This window comes from Mirounga angustirostris, unplaced genomic scaffold (genome assembly GCF_029215605.1).
Source record: "Mirounga angustirostris isolate CCGP_5_RB_7025 unplaced genomic scaffold, mMirAng1.0.hap1 SCAF_2, whole genome shotgun sequence".
Taxonomy (NCBI): domain Eukaryota; kingdom Metazoa; phylum Chordata; class Mammalia; order Carnivora; family Phocidae; genus Mirounga; species Mirounga angustirostris.
In genome coordinates this window covers 136,535,953-136,561,702 of record NW_026991710.1, presented here as the reverse complement: position 1 = coordinate 136,561,702, position 25,750 = coordinate 136,535,953, and the positions used below count along the sequence as shown (strand labels likewise).

Here is a 25,750-nt window from a genome sequence, read left to right as displayed (position 1 = left end):
CTCATTCTGTGCCTTCCTTTGTGAGGGTTGTTGCACTTTTGATATCATGTAGGCATTTTAGGCGGATAAACAGAGAAAGTGGAGGAGGAAGTGCTAACAAACTTCCTAATATCTCACTTGGATAACTGAATCTTTTGGCTAATTTTTAACTTTTGCTTCTAGATTGGGTAAAGCCGTGATAAAAAAGGGCTTGACATGAACATTGCATAAGCCAATAAATTAGGGCTTTTAAGCATGCTGGAGATAAAGGAGACATTTTAATTTTTGTAATTTGTAATTTTTATTTTTTTAAAGATTTTATTTATTTATTTGAGAGAGAGAAAACACCAGAGAGAGAGAGCAAGCATGAGTGGGGGGGGGGGGCAGAGGGAGAGGGAGAAGCAGGCTCCCCGCTGAGCAAGGAGGCGGATATGCGGCTCCATCCCAGGAACCTGGGATCATGACCTGAACGGAGGGCAGACACGTAACTGACTGAGCCATCCAGGCACCCCAAAGGAGGACATTTTATAAAAGGAATGACAAAAGAAATATGAGATAGTATGGATAAGAAAACTATTTCCTTCGTGGAAATGAAGGGGAGTCTTTGTTTGTTTTCCACTAAGAAAGGCAAAAAGGCAAACGTATATGGAGTGGGTCTTAAAACTTATTATATGTTAAAAATCATCTCTGGAAGAGTTTAATTGTGAAGTGCTTTACCCCTTTCAAGATCTAATGAATAGCTGGGTTGGAAAAAGTAATCTATATTTTTAAAGAAGCACTCATTGAGATTCTGATATAAGTGATATGCAGATTACATTAAAAAAACAAAACAAAACAAAACAGAGGAGTATGGGATGCCTGGGTGGCTCAGTTGATTAAATGGCTGCCTTGGGCTCAGGTCATGATCTCAGGGTCCTGGGTTCGAGTCAGGCATTGGGATCCTTGCTCAGCGGAAAGCCTCCTTCTCTCTCTGCCTGCCACTCCCCCTGCTTGTGCTCTCTCTCTCTTTCTGACAAATAAATAAATAAAATCTTAAAAAAAAAAACCCAAACAAAACAGGAGTATTTTTTAAGTGAGAGGAGAAAAGATACAAGAGCACATACATTTTCTATGTAAAGTGGATAAAAAGTTTCTATGCCTATTATGATAGTTTCATGAGTGAGGCTTGAAGCTTGAGAAAAATTAGAAAAAAAAAAAAAAAAGCTGTGTACACTGTGTTAGGAAATTCACAAGACGAATATAACTTTGGTTACATAGGTAGTGACTCAAATCATTCTGGTCCCTGTTTATCTGGCCACATGCTACAGTCTAGTGTCCACAACAACAAAAATCAAAATAATTTAGTCTAAGAGTATTGTCGGACTGTAATAATGCAAACTTGAATTCTTAAATATTAGGTGACCTATCTTAAAGAAATAAAAAATAAATAAGATGGTTCTAACTTTTAAACTTAAACTTGTTTACGTGCATTCCTAATGTATACTTTGCCCTGCAAACTACATAAATTTTAAACAGTAATGAATATGTACAGTGCTCCCTTCAGCAGCACATTTACTAAAATTGGAAAGATACAGAGAAGATTAGCATGGCTCCTGCGTAAGGATCACGTAATGAATATGTAGAGATCTCAACATGAACTTCACAAATACAACCTTGGGGTTTATCCCCTGAAGATTAGATTAAAAAATAGAAAGAAGCAGGGCGCCTGGGTGGCTCAGTTGGTTAGGCGACTGCCTTCGGCTCAGGTCATGATCCTGGAGTCCCTGGATCGAGTCCCGCATCGGGCTCCCAGCTCGGCGGGGAGTCTGCTTCGTCCTCTGACCCTATCCCCTCTCATGTGTTCTCTCTCTCAGTCTCTCTCTCTCAAATAAATAAATAAATAAAATCTTAAAAAAAAAAATACTCTCGGGGCGCCTGGGTGGCTCAGTTGGTTAAGCGACTGCCTTCGGCTCAGGTCATGATCCTGGAGTCCCGGGATCGAGTCCCGCATCGGGCTCCCTGCTCAGAAGGGGATCTGCTTCTCCCTCTGACCCTCTTCCCTCTCGTGCTCTCTGTCTCTCATTCTCTCTCTCTCAAATAAATAAATAAATCTTTTAAAAAAAATAGAAAGAAGCAAATTATAGAAATATTCAGAAATATCAGTCCACAATTATAATATTTATAAAATAATAAGTGAAAAAGGAAAAAATTGCTTTGGTACAGTAGCATTTTTTGTTGTTGTTTTTACTTTACTTTAAAGATTTTATTTATTTATTTATTTATTTAGAGAGAGAGAACGAGGGAGGGGCAGAGTGAGAAGGAGAAAATCTTAAGCAGACTCCATGCCGAGCGCAGAGCCTGACATGGAGCTCAATCTCATGATCATGAGATCAAGACCTGAGCCGAAATCAAGAGTCTGTTGCCTAATTGACTGAGTCACTCGTGTGCCCCAGTAACATTTTGTTCTTTTTTTTAAAAAGATTTTATTTATTTATTTGAGAGAGAGAGAGAGAACAAGACGGGGGAGCGGGAGAGGGAGAAGCAGGCTCCCTGCCAAGCAGGGAGCCGGATGCGGGGCTCGATCCCGGGACTCCAGGATCATGACCTGAGCCGAAGGCAGTCGCTTAACCAACTGAGCCACCCAGGCGCCCGAATTATCTTAACTTTTATTTTTTATTTATTTTTTATTTATTTATTTATTTTTTAAGATTTTATTTATTTATTTGAGACAGAGAGAATGAGAGAGACAGAGAGCACATGAGAGGGGGGAGGGTCAGAGGGAGAAGCAGATTCCCCGCTGAGCAGGGAGCCGGATGCGGGGCTCGATCCCGGGACTCCAGGATCATGACCTGAGCCGAAGGCAGTCGCTTAACCAACTGAGCCACCCAGGCGCCCCAACCACATAACATTTTTATTCTTACTAATCAGTGAAGCCAGTTAACTTGTGAAATGGAACCCAAGGGTACAGAATGGAATCCAAGTCTTTTCCAGGGTTCTGATTTCAAACTCCTTGCCCTTGTCACTCTGCCAAATTCCTTCTTTGCTTCTACTGTAACGAATGCCTATTTTGTGATGGATACTATACTAGAAGATGTACTGACCAAAATTTATTTAATCAAATAAGTTCAGTTTTACTAACCCTAGTTTAAAAGTGAGGAAACTGAGATTCAAGGAGCCCAACTTTCTCAGGATCATGTGATTATTAAACATCAGATCATTTGGTTCATACTAAAACAAGACTGGGAAGTTTATCAGAATCCATACAGAATAATTAAGCTTTAATATTTATAGTAATTTTATTAATCTGATTTTTTTATAATTCGAAGACAAGATAATTGCTAAATAAGAATGTCAAAATATCACAGGAAAGATTAGGCTTACCTAATATAAAAACCACACTGTGAAGTTCCCACTTTAAGGCGTTTAATAAGTTGCAAGCAAGAGTATTTTAAATAGCAATTAATGAGTATAAGCCCATACCATTTTTTAAATTTACGCACTCAGCTATTTTCTTTCTTTAAACATAAGAAGAATTTGGGAGTGTAATATATAAGGATTAAATAATAAAATCAACATAAAAATGATTCAATTAATTAGTCAATGATATATGAAATATAATTGAGCTACACTGAGTTCATATTTTGTATATTTTGTTTGTTTCTATTCAAAGTCTTCACAGAAAATTAATACTTTAAATTTTTTTTTTTTTTTTAAGATTTTATTTATTTGTGAGAGAGACAATGAGAGACAGAGAGCATGAGAGGGAGGAGGGTCAGAGGGAGAAGCAGACTCCCCGCTGAGCAGGGAGCCCGATGTGGGACTCGATGCCAGGACTCCAGGATCATGACCTGAGCCGAAGGCAGTCGCTTAACCAACTGAGCCACCCAGGCGCCCTGAAAATTAATACTTTAAAATGACCTTCAGACTTAATTGTATTTTCTGCATTCTCTATACTTATATTGTTAGTTCACTGACCAGATATGTCCCAGAAAAGTTACGTGTGAAACAAAATTTGCAATTTATAATTTAAAAGATGCTGAGGGAATGTGTTCTTTAAAGGAGAGCTCAGATTAATATTTTTGAAATGTAAATAAAACTTTTTGCGTATGGGGGCATCTGCGTGGCTCTGTGGGTTAAGCATCTTCTTTCAGCTCAGGTCATGATCCCAGGGGCCTGGGATCTAGGTCCCAGTCCAGTTGGGCTCCCTGCTCAGCGGGGAGCCTGCTTCTCCCTCTGCCTTGTGCTCGCTCTCTCTCTCTGTCAAATAAATAAATAAAATCTTTAAAAAAAACCCAACAAAACACAACACCCACAACTTTTTGCATGTGGATTTGCCTGTATGTTTTCTTAAACTGGATACTATTTAAAGAAGTTGTCGGGGAATTTGTCTTCTGGTCTCCCCATTTTCCCACCCTACCCCTGGGTCTTCTTTTTTTATCATCAGCATCATCATCTAGTGAACACTTCTTATATGATTAGGCCACCACGTTAAGTGTTGGACGCATTATATTAGATGCTGCATTAGTTTTGGTTTCCAAGAAATTCTGTGATTATATTTTGAGTTCAATAGATATAGTTTCCCTCAGGCTTGGTTAAAAGATTTGTTAGTACCTTAATTAGCTCCAAGCTGGCTTGAAATTCAGTACTCAATCTTAAGGTACAATTGTTAAGCCATTAAAATTAAAATAACAAAACACCAATAATAAATACTTATGTTACAGTTGCAGTGTTGCAGACATACTTGTAAGTATATTTTACAAATGGAATCATTCAGTCTTGTAACACGGTAGTTATACTAATATTCCCATTTTGTAGATGATAATTCTGAGACAAGGAGAGGTGTGTGATTTGCCTTCATCACATAATTCTTGCTTTTATTTTAGATTCTGCTTCAACACTTTTCCTTTTGGCCCCCAATCCTTTAATACTGTCAACCACCTTCTCAGTTCAGAAGCAGGAATTCCCTCTGAAGATTTATAGCCTTATATGCCCTCATTGAAGTAATGCCCTAAAAAGATATTGTGTCTTCCCTACTTCCAATCTGCAAGTGAACTACATGACCTTTTATCTTTGTTAAAAGAACTTAGAAAACCATATCACAAGTTTATGTTAATATGCCAGTGGGCGCGCTAATGAATATCACAATGGTAGAACTCAGTAGGGTGGATTTCAAGCACCAAATTCATTCACCCTGACCATATGCTTAGTTCTGGTGAAGGGCAAGATAGAGAAATCTGACTTTTTTAGCCCTATAAAATGCCACTGATTTTATTTTACTTTAAAATAAATCCTTATTCTGGGGTGCCTGGGTGGCTCAGTTGGTTAAGCGACTGCCTTCGGCTCAGGTCATGATCCTGGAGTCCTGGGATCGAGTCCCGCATCAGGCTCCCTGCTCAGCGGGGAGTCTGCTTCTCCCTCTGACCCTCCCCCCTCTCATGTGCTCTCTCTCTCATTCTCTCTCTCAAATAAATAAAATCTTTAAAAAAATAAATAAATAAAATAAAATAAATCCTTATTCTTTTATTACTTTGCCACTGAACTACGTATCATTTATTATCCTGAAAGCAGTAGGTATAAAAATTTTTCTTTTAAAAATATGGATACAATATTTCAATTTATTAACTTAAAATTACTTTTATGTATATCGTTTTATTGTTTTTCCTTTATTCTAAAGTAACATTAAAGTTGTACTTTGTTTTTTGATTTTGTATTTATTTTCTTCTCAAGTTTCCCAACTAAGTGAAATTTCTGCGTTAGAAGTTGTTAGTTATTTGAAGGCACATAGTGTGAGGAATCTCTTTACTCTCTTGGCTTCCCACACTTTGTTGGTTTTATATGTGCACTTCTGGCTGATCCTCAGTCTTCCTGTTTGCCAACCCGTCCTCCTCTAACAACCTCTAGATTTTGGCAGTGCCAGCTTTAATCCCCTTCTCTTGTCTCTAGATGAACTTATCCAGCCTAAAGTAAGTGCTGTGCCATTCACAAAATTAACTCCAGGGTCTCTGGCCTTTGAGGCTTTGAGTTTCAGCATCTCTCTCTGTTCTCTTTTTTATTTTTATTTTTTGGCCCTTCCCATGGCTGGTTCTTTTTCAAGTTTATAGTTACGTTAGTAAGGTATGCCCTCTTGGAGAGGCCTTGCATGACCATTCCATCCAAAGTAACTTTTCCAGCCTAATTTTTCCCTATAATTTTACACTCAGAAATGAGCTCTTTCATGTGTTTACTGTTTGATTCTCCTAACTGTAATTATGCTTCCTGATAGCAGACGATTTTTTGGTTATTTGGTTCACTTTTATATACACAGGACCTTGAATACTGTATATTCCCTAATGGGTGTTTCATAAATATTTAAATGGATAGAAAAATTCATTTATAAATAAAAACATATAATATATTGCTAATTCTTAGCTAATTTGCAATAGAGGCTAGAGTTACTATAACAGTGTATGTAGTAAGTTATAAATAACTATTTGTTAGGTAAACACATACAAGATTAAAGAAGAAATTTAAAGAAATAGAAATCGACACCTCCTGCTCCTGGTGGGGAGCCTGTATCTACCCCCCTCCAAGCTCCCCCTGTGTCAGCTGAGGCCTCTGTTCTAATCACGTCACCATTCATCTGTTCCGTCTCCCATGTGCTGTTTCCCTCACATTCTCACAGGTATTGCTCCTGAGAACATTCCCAAAGGAGCCTCAGATTGTACTCGTGGGGAAATCTGATCTAAGACCATCGCTTTTAAAGAAGATACGATCCCTGGAGGCACCTGGATGGTGCCTGAGAAATCCACACTCAGTTGGTTGAGCATCTGACTCTTGGTTTCAGCTCAGGTCATGATCTCCTGGGTTGTGAGATCGAGCTCTGCATTGGGCTCTGTGCTCAGCAGGAAGTCTGCTTGAAGATTCTCTCCCTCTGCCCCTCCCCCTACTTGCATACTCTCTCTCTCAAAAAAATAAATAAATCCTTAAAAAAAAAAGATACACTCGCTACCCTCATAGAGTCCACACCTTGATGGAAAGGCACTCCATACCACACATTAACTATTGAGACATGTCCGAATGTCCTCAGACTCACGTGCGAGTTGTTGCCTGTGAGGGACTGGTCAGTGCCTTCGCCAGTCCTCTACACGCTGTGTTGCTTTCAGGGAGGTGGGGGATCAGGCCACCTCAGCGCTGAGGTGTGGTGCTGAGCGTGGCTGCCTGCCTCTCTGGCCACTGAAGAAAAAGTGCCTTCTTCTCACTCCCCACTCCTCCCTCTCCCCACCTACTAAACCAGGAATGCTTCATCAGTGCGGAGAAGAAATGGAAGATCACTTCCCTTCCTTCTTCCTTGATGGCTGGGAAATCCACACTCAAGCTGAGAATCTAAGAATCCCTCGGATGCTCCTCCCAACTGCAGCTGAGTAGCTGGAGCATCCCACCACATCTTATATCTGTGCCCATTTGTCCAGCTGCTTCAGGAAACCACTCCCTCATTCTCTATCAGGCCAGGGCCGTGGCAAACCCCCTCACAATATCACTTCTGTATTTTGCTTCTTTTATTGTATCATTTATTGTATTCACTGGGGCTTCCTACGACAGGCACCTGCCTATAGGTAATACCTTCTGAAAAAGAATCAAGCCTACCAGGCAAGGTTGGCTCAAGCTCTGGGCCCTGCTGCTTCCTAGCAGTGGGAAGTCACCTCTCTGAGCCTCAGTTTTCTCATCTTTTAAATGTGGATCATCTTGCCACCACCCAGAAATTTTGTGAGGATGTGAAAGGTGATCCACATCAGGCACCCACCACTGTCTGGCATGTAGTCCCCTCCATTTATACTCAAACCTGCCTTGCCTGCACCTGGGTTATGTGCCTATGTCCCATTTTCATCAGGCATCCCATCTCATGAATTTTAAAGACATCTAGGAAAAGGCATTTACCTTCTAGTGTTTAAAAGCCACTTCCCCGGGTGCCTGGGTGGCTCAGTTGGTTAAGCGACTGCCTTCGGCTCAGGTCATGATCCTGGAGTCCAGGGATTGAGTCCCACATCGGGCTCCCTGCTCGGCAGGGGGTTTGCTTCTCCCTCTGCCCTCTTCCCTCTCATGCTCTCTGTCTCTCATTCTCTCTCTCTCAAATAAATAAATAAAATCTTTAAAAATAAATAAATAAATAATTAAAAAAATAAAAGCCACTTCCCCTACCCTGGCTTTCCAGGCATCTTAGAATGAGCATGGTATCCCCCAGGGTTCTGGATACCCCTCCTCCATTCTCTCTGTCCCCTCTATAGCCTCTGCTCTCATAATTTGACCTGGAGGTGTTTCTGCTGTTTATTCATCAATGGCTAAAAGTCTACCATACCTGACCATCATGGCATCTCTGGTCCAAAGCATTGTTCTCAGTCAACACTTTGAGTAACCCCCAGCTCTCACTATGCCATTGATGCCACACATGATGCAATTGACCTATATTTTCCTTCTAGTCCAACACATGGTCCTCACTTAGAAGATTGGTTATAATGGCTATCATATGTTCTGTACTAGGCAAGAGCTTAAAAAAAAAAAAGTCTTCTCAATTTTCTTGATAGAGTATTAAAGATTAAATTACAAAGAAAACCTTAGGTGATGAATTAAATAATTGACTGATATAGGAAGTTATATTTATATATTTTTTATTGCTTGATCTCACCTACTCTATCACCTTGGGGAAATTATTCAGATCTTTTGTGGCCATTTATTCCTTAATAGAACAAATATGCTGAATTGAATTATCTTACAAGTAATTTTACATATTTCTCTCATAACCTTAAAATTTAATTATGATGGCTATTTGGTCTTATGAAGAGAAAAGAGGCTATAGAAAATAGAAGACAGGCCTAGTCAATTTTTTATTGTATCTGCACCTGAAATTACCGTGTAGAAACTACAGCACATAAAAATCTCCACAGAGAAAAGTTCATCCACAACCAAAATATAAATGAAATAAATTACAGAAGAAATTGATTTAAGTTAGTAATTCCATATAAATATGAAAGCAAGCTGCCTTATCATTTCAAGAATGAAATTTGTGGCAGAGTCTTCATCTTCAATTTCGACCCCTTATCATTTGATTTCCAATTTAGGTTTCTACGGCACGAGCAATGTTCTGTCCCCACTGAAATGATCCTCCTCACTCTTGTTTAAAGCAGTCCTGTACTAGATTTGGGAAAGCTGGCTTGCATTCACTGACTTCAATCATGCAATCACCTCAAGTTTCTCAAATTTAGAGCAAAGTTGGGCTGAAACAGGGATAGGATCAGCTTCCTTCTGAGGCCGATAGCACATGTTGGGAAAGGAAAAGAGATATAACTGATTTTTGATGTTATACATGATGTACACCTCTAAATCATCTTTATCACTGCTACCAGCTTAAGCATTCTATAATAAAATTGCAGTTCTATGATTAGAGCATATGTAAGTCTTATGCATCCAACAGAGCACTTGACAAATGTGCAACATGATTGACTCTAGAAATATAATCCAAAAGAAGGAAAGCCGACATTCAACATTCTTAAGATTGCATATTGTTATCTATTTGTTATTAGCAAGAAGAGTTTCAACAAGCCAGTACACTTTTTAATTGGTGTAATACTTAGTGAGCCCAAGTTTACCTATGAAATAAAAATTTTCTGACACATACATGTACTGCTCTGATAAGATCAACAAAAATGATTATTTCAAAGTATAAACTGCAAGATATACATTAATATGAGAAGAGTACATTAGAAAACAGTTTTCCATGAGTCTCTAATATTTTTGCATGTCTTGTGAACAGAGGCACTGACGGTTTTCGTTCTGGGCTATATTTGTAAGGGTATTTATGTAGTATATAGTCTTTGAAAACAGAAACAGTCTCCCTCCAGAGTTTGGGTTTGCTTTCTGTCTGCAGCATTGACCTAAGCTGTTCTGCCTTGCTCCCGTAAGGCTGAGAGGGCAAGGGAAACTGATGCAAGAGTGAAGCTCATGCAGCTTGCTGCACCACCCATAAGAAGGACCTTTGTCTCTCATTTGAATCTCATATCTTCTGCCAGCATTCACAAAACTAGAGCAGTCTTATGTGTTAGCTTGGAAAAAAAATATTGGGCCATTCAAGCTCTTTCTTGACAGCTTGAACTGATATAATCCAGCAAACTAACCACATGATATATCAGGATTGAATTTAATTTTGATAACCATCTTTAAATAAAATATTTGCCATGGAATCCAATGAAATCAATAATTTAAGGTTTAAGAATATTTGTTGGTTGTAAAACTGGAATGCTACAGCATAACACGATCTGATAAATCTAAATAGCAACACTTCATGATCTATCACTTAATAAAAAATCTAGTCAAAGGTAAAATAAACTTGTTTTCAGCATGGTATATTTTTAAATGTTATTTATAATAAGTGATTTTCCAAATAAAAGCCTGAGAAATTGGGGCACCTGGGTGGCTCAGTTGGTTAAGCAACTGCCTTCGGCTCAGGCCATGATCCTGGAGTCCCGGGATCGAGTCCCACATCGGGCTCCCTGCTCAGCTGGGGGTCTGCTTCTCCCTCTGACCCTCTTCCCTTTCATGCTCTCTGTCTCTCATTCTCTCTCTCTCAAATAAATAAATAAAATCTTAAAAAAAAAAAGCCTGAGAAATTAAAAAAAAGAGAAATTACTATTTTTTTTTTTTATTAACACATTAAAATGCCCATTGCACACTTCCTATATGCCAGGCACTATGCTACATGCTGGAGACATGTGGTGAACTACGCACTCTCTGCCTTCACGGATAAGACTATGGAGATCAATCATTATAAGTAGTCACACAAAATTTAAAAGCTAATAGCAATTATACTAAAAATTAAGAATAAAAAGCATAGAGTGATATGACAGATTATACAAACGGACCTAATTTATGTTATCCAACAAGAGATTTAATGTAATATCTCAAGGAAATATAGGAGATATTCTGGAAGGTGTATGCCAATCAATAGATATGAGGACTGCAGGGTGGGAAGGATCCTGGACTGCTGGAAAGAAACCAAAAGAGGCCTCTGTGGATAGAGCCTGATGGCAGGAGACAAGACTGGGGAAACAATCAGATATTCTTTTTTGATATAAAATTTAAAACTCTCACATGACATTTTCTATTAGTGCACCACATGTCTTTTTTCTCTCATAAATGTTAACAGGTGTGAAATGTTTTTATTTTTTAATTTAATTTTATTTTTTAAAAATTATTTATTTGAGAGAGTGCGCATGCACACAAGCGGAGGGCGGGAGAGGGAGAGAGACTCTGAAGCCAACTCCTCTCTGAGCACGGAGCCCAAGAAGGGGCTCAATCCCACCACCAGGAGACCAAGAGCTGAGCCCAAACCAAGAGTCTGACACTCAACCAGCTGAGCCACCCAGGTGCTCCTAGATGTAAAATGTTTTTAGCAGAGATGTACTAATTATTTGAGATTCGTAGTCTCAAATGACTTTTTCCTTTTTCGTTTTTGATAATTTTAGAAATGTGTAGAAAGTTTCCAAATGAGGAAAGACAGCTTTATTTCCAGTTACACTTTTCTTTCCTATTTTTCTCTAAAGGTGAAACTATCATCTGAGCAATGAAGCTATCTGAGCCTGTGTAGCCCAAAGAAAAGAAACCATTAGAGAAGCAGTCCCTCTGAACAGAAGCAAAAATATACAGCTTAACTTATAAAAGAACTTCAGAACATCTTAATTTTACCTACTGTGTGAAAAATATACTGATGGCTGATGTTGGAATGAACTGTTAGAAATAATTATAAAGTTTTATTCCTTGTTACTTTAACAAGTTTACCTCCCATTTGGAAACCTGCAATGCATGCAAAGTTAGATGTGTCAATATACAAACTATTAATTCCTTATCATTAAGAGGATTATGGTCTCACATTTTATTGTAATTTACAAAGTGCTTTCCAAAACATCATTTCATTTTCATTTTCTCCTTATATCTGCTTGTGAGATAAAGTGAGCCAATGTTTTCATTCCCATTCTGCATATTTGGACAAAGACGATTGGAGAGAAGAAACAACTTTCTCCACTTTCTTAAAACCAGCCTGTGACAAAGCTGGATTTCAAATCCGAGTTTCGATTTTTCAAAAAGTTGGTGACTTAAATAAATAATTAGAATTGAAGTGTTTTTTTTTTTTTTTAAGATTTTATTTATTTATTTGAGACAGAGAGAATGAGAGAGAGAGCACATGAGAGGGGGGAGGGTCAGAGGCAGAAGCAGGCTCCCTGCCGAGCAGGGAGCCCGATGCGGGACTCGATCCCGGGACTCCAGGATCATGACTTGAGCCGAAGGCAGACGCTTAACGACTGAGCCACCCAGGTGCCCAAATTGAAGTGTTGTTAACAAAAGCAACAACAAGGCTTCTCTAAGAATCTCAGTTTTGGTGGGAAAAGTATACATGTGTGGATATATAATATCATCCAACACAGCTAAAGAAAGCAGAAGGAGTAAGTAGAAAGAAAAATAAACATTTCAAGATGATAAATAATCAAATCCTATAAATTCTGTAAACATTTTTGTTCTACATAAGCATACATTGAATTGGAGAGTTGAAAACTTTTTTTAAGATTAGGAGTAGAATAAAGGACCATCTTTATTCAGGTCCTCAATACCGATTCTATATTTTTCTTTGTGATAAAAGGAAATTATCCCTTCCCATAGGACATCTGAAAAGACAGCTAGGCAGTCTTTGCCTGAGATTCAAAGTGGCATGTAAAGAGGAGCTACCCAATAAACATTTCTGGAAAAAATAAATAGTCTTAAAGAAGGTATTTAATTCTCTTCATTTTTTAAAGTCTTATTTATTCTTATCTCGGAAACAGACAGACAGCATTAATATAAAAAGGAGTCATTGTTTTCGAATAAGATCTATATTTTAGCAGTGGGGTGTGCAATTAGCCGAACAATACTTCCCCGTTCTCTCCTAACTTATCAAAAGGCAGCTGAACCAATAAGGGTGGTATCATCTAAGTGCACACAGAAGAAAGATTCAGTAATAAATGTCTCATATACACAATATTTCTGAAGTAATTATAAAATCACGAGGTCCTTTCCCCAAGTTTTCAGGATGATTCAGAACATGGGACTGCTCAGTTTTGTGCAGCTATTCATCACTACTTCTTCATTGATAGTCATCACACTTAGTATGTTACTTAATAACAACCTGGGGGTTAGTTTACACATAGTGAAACAGAAAGTCTACATTTATTGAATTATCACCTTTATATTGTAAAATATTTCCAAATGATTTTAAATTTCTCTTTTTTTAAAAAATGTATTTATTTGAGAGAGAGAGAGGGAGAAAGAGCACAAGCAGGGGGAGGAGCAGAGGAAGAAGCAGACTCCCCACTGAGCAGGGAGTCCCATATGGGGCCCGATCCCAGAACCCTGAGATCATGACTTGACTCGAAGGCAGATGCTTAACGGACTGAGCCACCCAGGCTCCAAGTGATTTTAAAAAAACATTTTTTTTTTTAATTTAAAACTTGCAAACTTTCTTAATGAAATCAGAATATTACTATTATATATTTAATTAATTTAATTTGTCATCGATTATATTATTTAGCAGACTTAACATTTGTAGATTTTAAATTTAAGCTCTGAACTCATCCTAAGTAATTTTAAAGTTCATGGCATATAATATTCTACATTTTCGTTGTAATGCGATTTAGATTCATAATATCTCATTGTGGATATGAAGAAAAATGCTCTTTAGCTATTGAGAAATCCAAGTGACCACTTCATATAAGAATATCAGTGTGGCCTCTTGGTTATTATTCAGTTTGCCTATGCAGTAACTCTAGTGAAGTTTTATGAAGATTATTTCTTAAGAGAACAAAACAAAATTCTAATAATTAAAAAAAGAACCAAGAGAAAACTTCAGCCAGAGGTAAAAAGTTACACTAAATAGACATTGCTACATAATTCCAAAATTTAATGACTTAAAGTCCTGACCATTCATTATCCGTTGCAAGGTTTTGGGTCGGCTTGGAGGTCCTGCTGATCTGGATTGAACTACACCAGCCTTGCTAAATTTTCTCACTCCTATGTACTTAAACTTGTGTGTAAGCTAAGAACTGCTTCGTCTTGAACGGCCTCAGTTGGGATGATTTAGCTCTACTCCATGTGATCTCTCACTTTCTAGCAGGCTAATCTCGGTTTCTGTTCTTGTTGATGGCAAGGATCCAAGGGAGAGCAGGACAGGGCATGGAACAGGGCAAGCAGAAATGCACTTTCCTTTCTTCACTGCCTCTGCTTGCATCACATTTGCTAGCATCACTTAACCAGAGGAACTGACACAGAAAAACTCAGGCAAAGAAGAGACTAGAGAGTTCTAGAGGGGTGGGGGATGGGGGGATGGGTTAGCCTGGTGATGGGTATTAAGAGGGCATATACTGAATGGAGCACTGGGTGTTATACACAAACAATGAATCATGGAACACTACATCAAACACTAATGATGGACTGTAGGGTGATTAACATAATAAAAAAAGAAAGGAGAAAGTTATAGAGCAAAGGACATTAAAAGCAATTGAGACCGCCGATGAAATCAGTCTACCACAGAAGGGGATTCTTATGTTAACAACACTGTTAAAATGACCTACCTTCTAAGACGTGGAATGATTTTCCATTGAAGAAAAAAGACAATTTAATTTTCAGTTTTGAATAAGCGTTGGGTCTCCAACTAGTAAATGTAACTGAAGGGCAAGAACTTAGTGAATGAAAAGGGGGTCATTTGGTTTTTACCATAAAATAATGAATATTGTTGGGAGCAGCTTCTTGATATATAATGGGTTATCTTCATTTAAAAGAAAAATGGGTAACATCCAAGAAGTAATAGAAAAACCTGTTTTGAATGACTGACAAGTCTTTAATTCCAAAATAAACTCATTCGTCAATTTTTTTTTCAAAAAACCTTTATTTAGGGTCTGGAAATAAAATTATTTTCTATTCAGAGCATAGCAATTAAATAGGCATTTACAAAAGAGAGAAATATGTGTCAATAGGGCTAAATACATGGATTCTATGGAGTGTTATGTACAGGCACTAATAATCAGAAAGTAAACTTTGCAACATGGATATTGTATTTTAAATATTTTTGTTAAGATATAAAAAAACGTTACAGACAAGTTCATAAACCACAAATTTAGAGCTTGATGAATTTTCACAAATTGAAAATAACAATGTCACTAGCTCTGGGATACTTTTGAATTTATTCTCTGTATTTTATCTCCTTCTCTTCCCCTTATTGGTGACTGATTAGGATAGAGAGTGTGTGTAGTGCAAAACAGGTGGCTTGCAGTAGACCAGACAGCTGACCATTTGTTTTCCTAATTTGGCATTTTTCTTGAGAAAATTAATGTACTAGTTATTGATGCATTATTTCTCCTCTCTAATCACCCTTAAATGACAATTCTGCAATAATATATGTGTAAACATTTCTCCTGTGGCAGATGGCATGCTTTGTTAGTAGAGAAGCCTAGAAGAACACTAGAGTAGGAAGGTTCCTCTTCCAAGTTCTGGTGTGTATTTCTTGGCGACTCCTGCACTATGTGCAAATTTCTTAGTGCCTAGGCTTCATGCAACTCCTACCTTAGTCCCTTGGCTCGAAAACTTGTGATTTATAGCAGCTCATGGTAGTTCCCATGGGCAGATTTCTCCAGCAACACCGTTAAGTGGCTTTTCAGTAGGGGGTTCCAGCAGGGTACCTCCTGTGAACATTTTCTCCTCTAGAAGCTTTACAGCCTCAGTGAATTTTTCTACTCTCTAATGACATTAGATGAATGTCCATAGACATTCCCACCCTCTACAAAGAGGTCTGGGTGTCAATAATGCAGGAGAGGAGTCTCTTCCTTAGGCTTACTCTCTCATCTCTTAGAGCAATAGTTGCTCCTAATCTGTTATTCCCATATTGTTTAGAATATGCTTTACTCTTAGTAGATAATCACCCATTACTCTAATTCACTGTTACAGTTAGGAATTTCTAATTGAAATTTCCATGCTCAAATTATTGTGTGGTTTCTGCTTCTTGTTTGGTTTTTGAATCACAAGCTTGCTTTCTTCTGGTTCCCAGAGTTCTTCTGACTCAAGACTGATGATTCATGGAAATAATGTTAAGTGGATTTTCACATAACATTATTTTCTGATTTAATCCAAGAAATTTAAAATATCTATCAATGAATATTAAACAGAATTTAACTGAATATTAAAATCAACCCAAGAGTTATTGGGAAGATAATTATCAAAATTACATTGAAAATAAGATGTGAATACTATTGAAAAGAAAATGATTGGAAATGAATATTATTTAGGTACAAATACCAAGAGATGGTTAGTTTTATAATTTAAATAGTATCATTTTCTGTTAAGATTGTATGTGTTTTTTATTTATATATGCTCATACAATTAATTGATTGATATTTGCAATAGATGACTGAGTGGTCCAACTTTCCTTGGTCAGGCAAAGAGAACTCTCATTTTATGTTGGAGAATCCATATTGCTACCTCACTTCTCTGATTTTTCTTAACTTCTCTGGTAGATCATTCATTCTTCTACATTATACATATTTTTTTTTCACCAGATAGTTGATACTTTTGAGATTCTCAAAAATCTCGGAGAGTTGCCATTTCTTAATGATGATTATATCCATTTTTTTTTTTTTTTCCTGACAGCCTTTAACATTTCTCTTTATCTCTGGTCTTTAGCAGTATCATATATTTCTAGGTTATTTTTTAAATTTGTTATTTTTGGAAAATTCCTTATTTTTCATTTGCAAGCATTTTTCTCTCCATTCTTCCTCTCTCTCTCTTTTTTTTTTCCTTCTAGGATTCCCATTACACATATTTTAAACTGATATTGGCCTAGATCTCTTGGATGCTCAGTTCTCTCTCTCTCCCTCCCTTTTATTTCACTAATTTCCTGTGTGTGTTTCCATTTGAGTGATGTCTATTGACCTATATTCAAGTTCGCTGAGTCTTTGGATGTGTCATGAATACCGATGAGCCTGTCAAAAGCACTCTTCATCTCTGTTACTATGTGTGTGTTTAAATTTACTTCCAGCATGTCCTTTGACACTTTCTTATTGCTTCTATTTCTCTGCTGATATTACCCATCTAGTCACAAATGTCTTCAAGTTTTTCCCCTAGAGCCTGTGAAATACTAATCATAGTTATTTTATCCCCTATCTGATTTTCCTAACATAGATTTATATTTGAGATTAGCTCTATTGATTGTTTTGTCCCTCAACAGCAGATTATTTTTCCTTTCAATTTTGTTTGCCTCATAATTTTTAGTTGAAATCCACATAGTTCTGTGTGGGGTAGTAGAGACCAGGGTAAATAGTATTTATGCCTGGAAATAGGCATGACTCTTTCTCTGCTAGACTTTCATCGAGGAGCCATGTTTCAGTTTTGTTGGTTGCTATGATTACCCTCAATGCACTACCAACTTCAAGTCCCTCTAGGGGTACCTTTTGGTTAGGGTGGGAGCTAGAGTGATTATCTGAGAAAATTCTTTTTTTTTTTTTTAAAGATTTTATTTATTTATTTGAGACAGAGAGAATGAGAGAGAGAGAGCAGGAGAGGGGGGAGGGTCAGAGGGAGAAGCAGGCTCCCCGCCGAGCAGGGAGCCCGATGCGGGACTCGATCCCGGGACTCCAGGATCATGACCTGAGCTGAAGGCAGTCGCTTAACGAACTGAGCCACCCAGGCGCCCCTCTGAGAAAATTCTTGATTGTGTTCAGTCCACCCTCAGTTCTGGATTTTTCCTGTGAGCTTGTGCCTCAGAGAAGCTGTCTCTCCATGCTCTTGTCCCTCCATTAGTAGTATTCAGTTATTGCATTATTGCTTATTTCCTGATTCTTGGTAGCCTAGGTGGTGAGGACCAAGAAAGAATTCTGTATTTTTTTCTCATTCAACCTTAGCTTTAGGCTGTTCATGTGTCTCTGAGTCTTTTGAGCTGAGTTTTCTTGGTGATCCTCCCTGCCCCCAGTAGTAAACGATCTTTAATTTTCTAGAAGTAAGAGGATTTCTTGCCTTTCTCCCTTTCCCAAACTCAGTAAGTTTTCACACACTGGAAGTGACAGGATTTGCTGCGTTCTTCAGCAGTTTAAAACTTTATCCCACTGGGGAAAAGACTCCAGGCAAGAATTGTTGATTTTTTTCCTTAGCAGCAGAACTACATTATGTCACACAACATCAGAACTACACTTTGAGGGATGCTTTCCCTGATCTCTACTGCCTCCCAGTCTTTTTCATGAGCAAATAGTGAGGGCCACAGAGAAGAGGCTGCAAGTGTTTGTGCTCCCTTGGGCGCCTGGGTGGCTCAGATGGTTAAGCGTCTGCCTTCGGCTCAGGTCATGATCCCGGGGTCCTGGGATCGAGTCCTACATCGGGCTCCCTGCTCCTTGGGAGCCTGTTTCTCCCTCTGCTTCTCTCTCTCTGTCTCTGTCTCTTGTGAATAAATAAATAAAATCTTAAAAAAAAAAAAAAAGTGTTTGTGCTCCCAGGGGTCTATACTCACAACTGTGTATGTTCAGCTTTTAACAACCCATTAAAAATCACTTCGTTGATTTTTTTTTTTTTTTTTTAACACTCATTTGTATGGCAACCTTGTTTTCTTCCAGCGCTGGGGTCTAGGTGGGTGATTGCCTGTGCCTTGTCTCTTTCTGGAGGCTCACTCCAGCTTAATCAGATTTTACCCTAGTCAGTTGTGTTTGAAGTCAGCACTCTGATGGGTTCAAGAACACAGGATGATTTTATAGATTGCGCAGCTTCTTATTGTTTGCATAGATGTGACACTCTCCATTTCTCTAAGATGGAGCCAGACCTTTATAATACACGTTATTAATTCACTAATTATATCAAAGTCACCAGGATTCCAGGTACCTTTGGTATTATGTTATTAATATTTTTGATGAAACCAAAATAAAGATTAGTTCTCTTTCAGAACATGCCAGAATATAGTTTAACATCTAAATGTTTATTTTTTTCATTAAAATTTTAAGAAGTAAAATTCTGTCTATTTAGAGTAAATAAGAAACTTGGAACTTTCTACATATATTTAGGGGAAGCTATATATTTTGAGGTACATGATCTAAGGTTTAGTAGAATTTTTTATAGAACTGGTTGTTTTATATTTCAATATTACACATACCCAAGGGTGTATACAACTTAAAGTAAAATAATGCACTGGTAATTATAGACTCAATAACCATTTAGAAAAGAGAGCATTAACAGTAAATTTGAAGCCCCTCCCTATTATAGGCTCCTCCCTATAATAGGCTCCTCCCTCTTATAGTCCCCTTCTTTTTCTGTAGATATAACTCTTACCATGAGTTACATGTTAAGTCGTTCTTTGCTGTTTTTTTAAATTTTTTATCATAAATGTATATAATATATATATGCCTAAAATATAATTTATTTTTGCATGTTTGAATTTTATATAAATTGAGTCATGTTGTATTTTACATATATATTTGCCATTGTGTCTGGGGATTCATCCATATTTATGCCTGTACCCATAAAGCATGGACTTTCCCCCTTTTTTTTTTTAAGATTTTTTTTTTTTTAAGATTTTATTTATTTATTCATGAGAGACAGAGAGAGAGAGAGAAGCAGAGGGAGAAGCAGGCTCCCAAGGAGCAGGGAGCCCGATGCGGGACTCGATCCCAGCACCCTGGGATCATGACCTGAGCTGAAGGCAGACGCTTAACCATCTGAGCCACCCAGGCACCCCCCTTTTTTATTTGAGAGAGAGTGCAAGCGGGGGAACAGAGAGGGACAAGCAGACTCTGTGCTGGAGCACCATGTGTTCAATGCGGGGTTAGATCTCAAGATCCTGAGATCATGACCTACGCCAAAATCAAGTTGGCAGAGGCTTAACCTACTGAGCCATGTAGGTGCCCCTTTAAAGCATGGACTTTCAGAACTTGGACTCTAGAGTCAGATGGCCTAGTTTTGAATATTGAATCATTAACTAAATAGTCTTCATAGATATGTTACTTCATCTTTTTGACTTCTGCTTCTTTGTGTGTAAAACATAGTATTGCCAAAATATAAAGAATTAATATAATCAGGGGTGGTTCAATGTTATATGGCCTTGAAGTTTTAAAGCACCTACATTTTGAAGATGTTGTATTTAAGAAATTGAATACAAATTATAAGTAGCAATTAGATACAAACTTAGATGTTTATTACCATAAGAAATCACAGAAAATTCAATATATTTGTAAATTTTACAGAAACACATAACAATATAAACACATAGTATGGCTGCTTTCAGATCCTTGGTAAGGGCTTGAATGAATGAGGGGCTCTGAAACAATCTTTCTCAGCTTCATGGCAAATCTGACTCCATGTATACGTAAAATCCTTTGAATAATAGTTCTATAAAAATGATAGATGTTTTTAATTTATCTTATTACTTACTATTATATTACATTAATGGAAAATTTTTGTAGGTCTCTTTCCTTTTTTTATTGAAGAATGATTGAGATGCAATATTGTATTAGTTTCAGGTGTACAACATAGTGATTCAATATTTATATACATTACAAAAGCATGACCACAACAGGGCTAGCTACCAGCTAGCGCCATATGAAGTTGTTACAATATTATTGACATATATCCTATGTTGTGAATTATGTCCTCTTGCTTTATTTATTTTATAACTGAAGTTTGTGCCACTTAATCCTCTTCACTTTTTTCACTTGTCTCCCATCTCCCTCCCTCTGGCAACCATCAGTTTGCTTTCAGTATCTGAGTCTGTTTCTGTTTTGCTTTATTTGTTCATTTGTTTTTTTAGATTCCACATATAAGTAAAGTCATATGATGTTTGTCTATTTCACTCTGACTCATTTCACTTAGCATAATGCCCGCTAGGTTCATTCATGTTTTTACAAATGGCAAGATTTCATTCTTTTTTAATGTCTCAGTAATATTCCATTGTATATGCATACCGCATCTTCTTTATCCATTTCTCTATTAATGGACTTTTAGGCTGCTTCCATATCTTAGCGATCGTAAATATGTTGCAATAAACATAGGGGTAGATATATCTTTTCAAATTAGGGCAGGATTATTTTCTTCAGTGAAATAAAATACGATTAATCTAATTATTCACATACACATCAAATAATACTGTTACACATGGTTTTCATAATTTTGGTTTTGGTTTTCTCACCAAAGAATGCAGTTGCTTGACTTTTTGTTTGCTTATCAACTTGAAATAATAATTTCAGTCCACATTAGGTTACTTATTTTCTAGTGTATCTTTTTTAAATTAACACATGAAATGGCCTACTTTAGGGAAAAAAAGGACTTGAAAATAATGTATTTAACAAATTAAATTTATATTATTGAATTTTATATTTCACTGTTGTATTTATTTATGATAGATTAATGTCTAATAGGCTAGTGAGAAACTTCTTTTTTTTAGAAAAATCACATAAATCATGAGATAATAGTACTTAGTCAATTTCAATATGTAGATGTTTGCTTAAATTACTTTTATTGCTATTTTATGAAAATATATTTTGTACACATAAAAAGCGAGGAAAATAGCTTACACGAGATTACAAAGTAAAAGCACACTAGCGTAATCAACATTACAAATTACTGTAATGTGAGTATATATCAAAGCAATGGATATTACATAGAAAATCTCATTTAAAGTATAGTAACACTGGTACCATGCAATTTAGAGCTATGAAGAACATTATATGAAATAGGAAAGTAAGTTTTAAATTTCAAATTTACCATTTTTTAATGGATGGGATTTTCTTTCAGATTGGAACAGATGCTCGTGGTTAAATACAGGCCTGAATTTCAGTTGTTATGTTCTGGTATAATCATTCGTGATGTGTGCTGCCCTGCATATTCAGAGTGATCAATGCTTGTCATTTATAGGTTGTTAAATCCTTTAATTTTTATTATTACATAATTGATTATAGACAATTGTAGCCATAAAATTTTTTGAAATTTTAGAAATGTGCTACAGATTTTTTTTAACCACAGTTCTCTTCTTTACTGCTTTGAAAAGAATGTAAACAATCAACTCAACAAAATAAATGATTTCATTTTTTTCTATTGACCTTGCAGACATCAATGCCTTGAGGCAACTTTTTAATTGTGTAGAGGCTCATAAAGATTTTTTTTTTAAAGATTTTATTTATTTATTTGAGAGAGAGAATGAGATAGAGAGAGCATGAGAGTGGGGAGGGTCAGGGGGAGAAGCAGACTCCCTGCTGAGCAGGGAGCCCGATGTGGGACTCGATCCCAGGACTCCAGGATCATGACCTGAGCCGAAGGCAGTCGCTTAACCAACTGAGCCACCCAGGCGCCCAAGGCTCATAAAGATTTAATCACTGAAGAAATATTTATGGAGTGTCTATTGGCAGCACAATTATAAAGGTGTAATGGGGGCCCAGAATAAGTGCAAGATTTTGTCCCTGAATTCAAAGACGGTCTATTTTAAAGGCCATAATTCTTAACCATGGCTGAGTATCAAAATTGCACGTTTGATTTAATCTATTTATGATTAGAAAAATGCCAAGAAAATGAAAGATTTAAAGATTAGAAGTGCTGAATCAGGATGGAGGTAAAGAGTAAGATTGATGTATCTGTATATGTATTTTATATATAGTATATATACTTATATATATTCTCAAAATTTATATTAAAAAGAACTCAAAGGTAATTTTGAGGTTTGGCTAAAATAATGGAGAATCTGGAAAAAGGAAGATATGTTAAGAATTACATCATAAAGGGAGGTAGTTCAATTCTGCAGCAGTTCCATTCTGCACTAGACCCCTCACTTCGGTGGTGTCTTCGTCCATTGGGCTGCCATAACAAAATTGTACAGACTGGATAGCATAAATGACAGGAACTTATTTCCCACAGTTCTGGAGCTGAGAAATCAAAGATCAAAGCACTACCATATTAATGTACTGGTGAGAGCCATCTTTCTGGTTCATATCCACTGGCTTCTCCCTGTGGCTTGAAATGGTAGAAAGGGTGAGGGATATATGTTGGGTCTCTTTTAAAAGAGCACTAATCCCAGGGTGCCTGGGTGGCTCAGTTGTTAAGCGCCTGCCTTCAGCTCAGGTCATTGTCCCAGGGTCCTGGGATTGAGCCCCACATCGGGCTCCCTGCTTAGCGGGAAGCCTGCTTCCCCCTCTCCCATTCCCCCTGCTTGTGTTCCCTCTCTCGCTGTGTCTCTGTCAAATAAATAAATAAAATCTTAATAAATAAATAAATAAAAGAGCACTAATCCCATTCACAAAGGTTCCACTCTTGTGATTAAATCATCTCCCAAAGGCCCAATCTCCTTATACCATATTGGGCATATTAGAATTTCAATACATGAATTGAGAAGGGGACACAAACATTCAGACCATAGGAGTTGGTAACCCCGAACTTAACATCAGCATATTTCACTTTTCTTATATATAAAATGGGACTAACAGAAATGCATTCGAAAAAGATTGTATAAAGGATGAAATTTGGTAATTTTATAAATTATTTAGCTTAGCACTTTACATATTTAAGTGGTCAATAAGTATTTATTGGGTTTAATATTAGTGTAGTGAGAAGATCCATGCCTTACTCAAAGAGATGAGAGAATATTAAAGTCTTGTTTATACAGAAAAGCTGTCTGAAAAGGTGATTATAAAGTTGTATATTGAAAGAAATTGAAAGATTTTGCATCCATTTAGAAGAAAGAGGAAAAAAACATAAACAAAGATATAAAAACTAGAAGGGGGTCACACATATGCTAATTTAGAAAATATTCTAAGTTAAAGCAATTTCATGTTGCAGAATAACACATAGCAATAAAATACTTTAAATAAACATTCTCAAGATTATATTCTCTGGTAATTTTCATATCATCATGAATCTTGATTATAGTAGACAGGGAAGAGTCATGCTTTCTAGGTAGCTATGTAGAACAACGTATGGAAGAGCTGTTTATTTCAGATTTGATGGAGATTTAAAAAGTATTTTTTGAAAATATACTTTACAAGGCCTATTTATAGTTTTGCATACATGAATATAAAAATAATTGCAAATGGCAAATATTCTTTGGGTTTTTACAGTTACTTCCAGTTATTCTTGTCCAGTGAAAGGATTCATTTTTGTTCTGATTTGGTCTCCAAGATTTGCTCTGCTTGCGATGAATCTTTCTTATATGCGCTTGCCCCCCTGCCTGCTTGTCTACCTTATGCACACGGGCTATCTTAATACCATATCTTAGGTTATCAGTCATTACTTTTGGGTCATAATCTTTTGCAAAATATTTTGTAACTCTAATCATTATTAGTTGATTTCTACTCGTTATTAGTTGATTTCTACAGAAGTTTGGCTTTTCCACATTTTATCCTGTTGCATGTCCACTGTCTGCTTCAGTGTTAACCAGAATCACAGCTTCAGTCTTTGTATTTGGCATTTCCATTCTCTAGCCAAAGTGCGCTGCCCTAAGAGCAAGGAGTGTTTTTAATGGCGGCCTGCGGTGATGTAGGGAGTTTTACCACACATACGTATCACATAGCGACTCTCCTGTGGGGGTTCAAGTTCTAAATCCTCTCCTATTGTGCAGGTCACGAGGCTTTCCCTGTAGCTTTGTGAAAGCTCCCCCTGGCAGCTGTAGAAATGTGGTATGATTAATCTTATATGCTGTCAAGGAATTTTATTTTATTTGACAGCTATTAAGGAAATATTGTTCTTCAGCTAAATGATTTGATGGCCACAACATACAGTATGCTTCTTCCTTCTTTTCTGCCACTCCTTCACTTCACCCTCCCCCTTTCTCCTCCTTCCTGCCCCCTCCTCCTTATTCTCATTCTTATTCTTCTCTCCTCCTCTCACTCCCTCTCTCTGTTTCCTTCCTTCTGTCTCTTTCTCTCTTGACTGAGAAAGCATTTTCCTTATTTTGGGACCCTGGTTCAATAGCTTCATAGTAATTTTCTTGATTACAATCAATCTGTATGAGTATCAGTTAGAGGGAAGCTATTTTTAAAAGAAATGCGCACACACACAAAGAAGAAATGCACGTAGTATGAATATAGGTAAAGTCAGAAACATACACGGTGTATTTTTTGAGCACTGCTATGTGAATATTGGTAAGTCACTAGGTACGATGATATTTTAAAGATACAAAGATAAATTTTTTTCTTTTTTTTGGTTTTATTTATTTATTTATTTATTTATTTATTTATTTATATTATGTTCAGTTAGCCAACATACAGTACATCATTAGTTTTTTATGTAGTGTTCAACAATTCATTAGTTGTGTATAACACCCAGTGCACATCACAGTTACAAATGGGGAAGGGGGTTTCCTGACCAAATGCTGCCGATACAATTAGTTATAGTTTAGGAAAAAAGTAAAGATGAATGTTCACTTCTTTAAAATATTAAAAAAAATGTTAAAGGATTAAAATGTAATTTTATAAACATAAGGAAATGAGAAAGAAATGTTGGGGAATATTTCTATTAACTCAGCATGAAAAAAGCCTTTCTAATCATAAAGTTGATATAAGGAATGAAACAATCTTCAAATCAAATTATTTTACACAAAAGTTAAAGAATGCATTAAAAATTTGGGGAATGAACATGAAAAATAGCAAACTCCAAAGTTAAAAGTTGGAAGAAACAATAAACAAGGAATTGTTTTTTTTTAAGATTATTTATTTATTTTAGAGAGAGAGAGAAAGAGCACACAAGCAGGAAGAGGGACAGAGGGTGAGGGAGAGAGAGAATCTCAAGCAGACTC

The 25,750-nt window shown here is 36.9% G+C and overlaps 1 protein-coding gene and 1 non-coding gene across 4 annotated transcripts in view; both read left to right on the top strand.

Annotated features, from left to right (window-relative positions):
• The window catches only part of FSTL5 (follistatin like 5), a 691,608-nt gene that overhangs the window by 464,248 nt on the left and 201,610 nt on the right, over positions 1 to 25,750 (top strand). The gene's annotated exons all lie outside the window — the stretch shown is intronic.
• LOC123849110 (U6 spliceosomal RNA) lies at positions 1,510 to 1,619 on the top strand. The gene has a single exon (XR_006791949.1). It is a non-coding gene; the product is annotated as a U6 spliceosomal RNA (small nuclear RNA).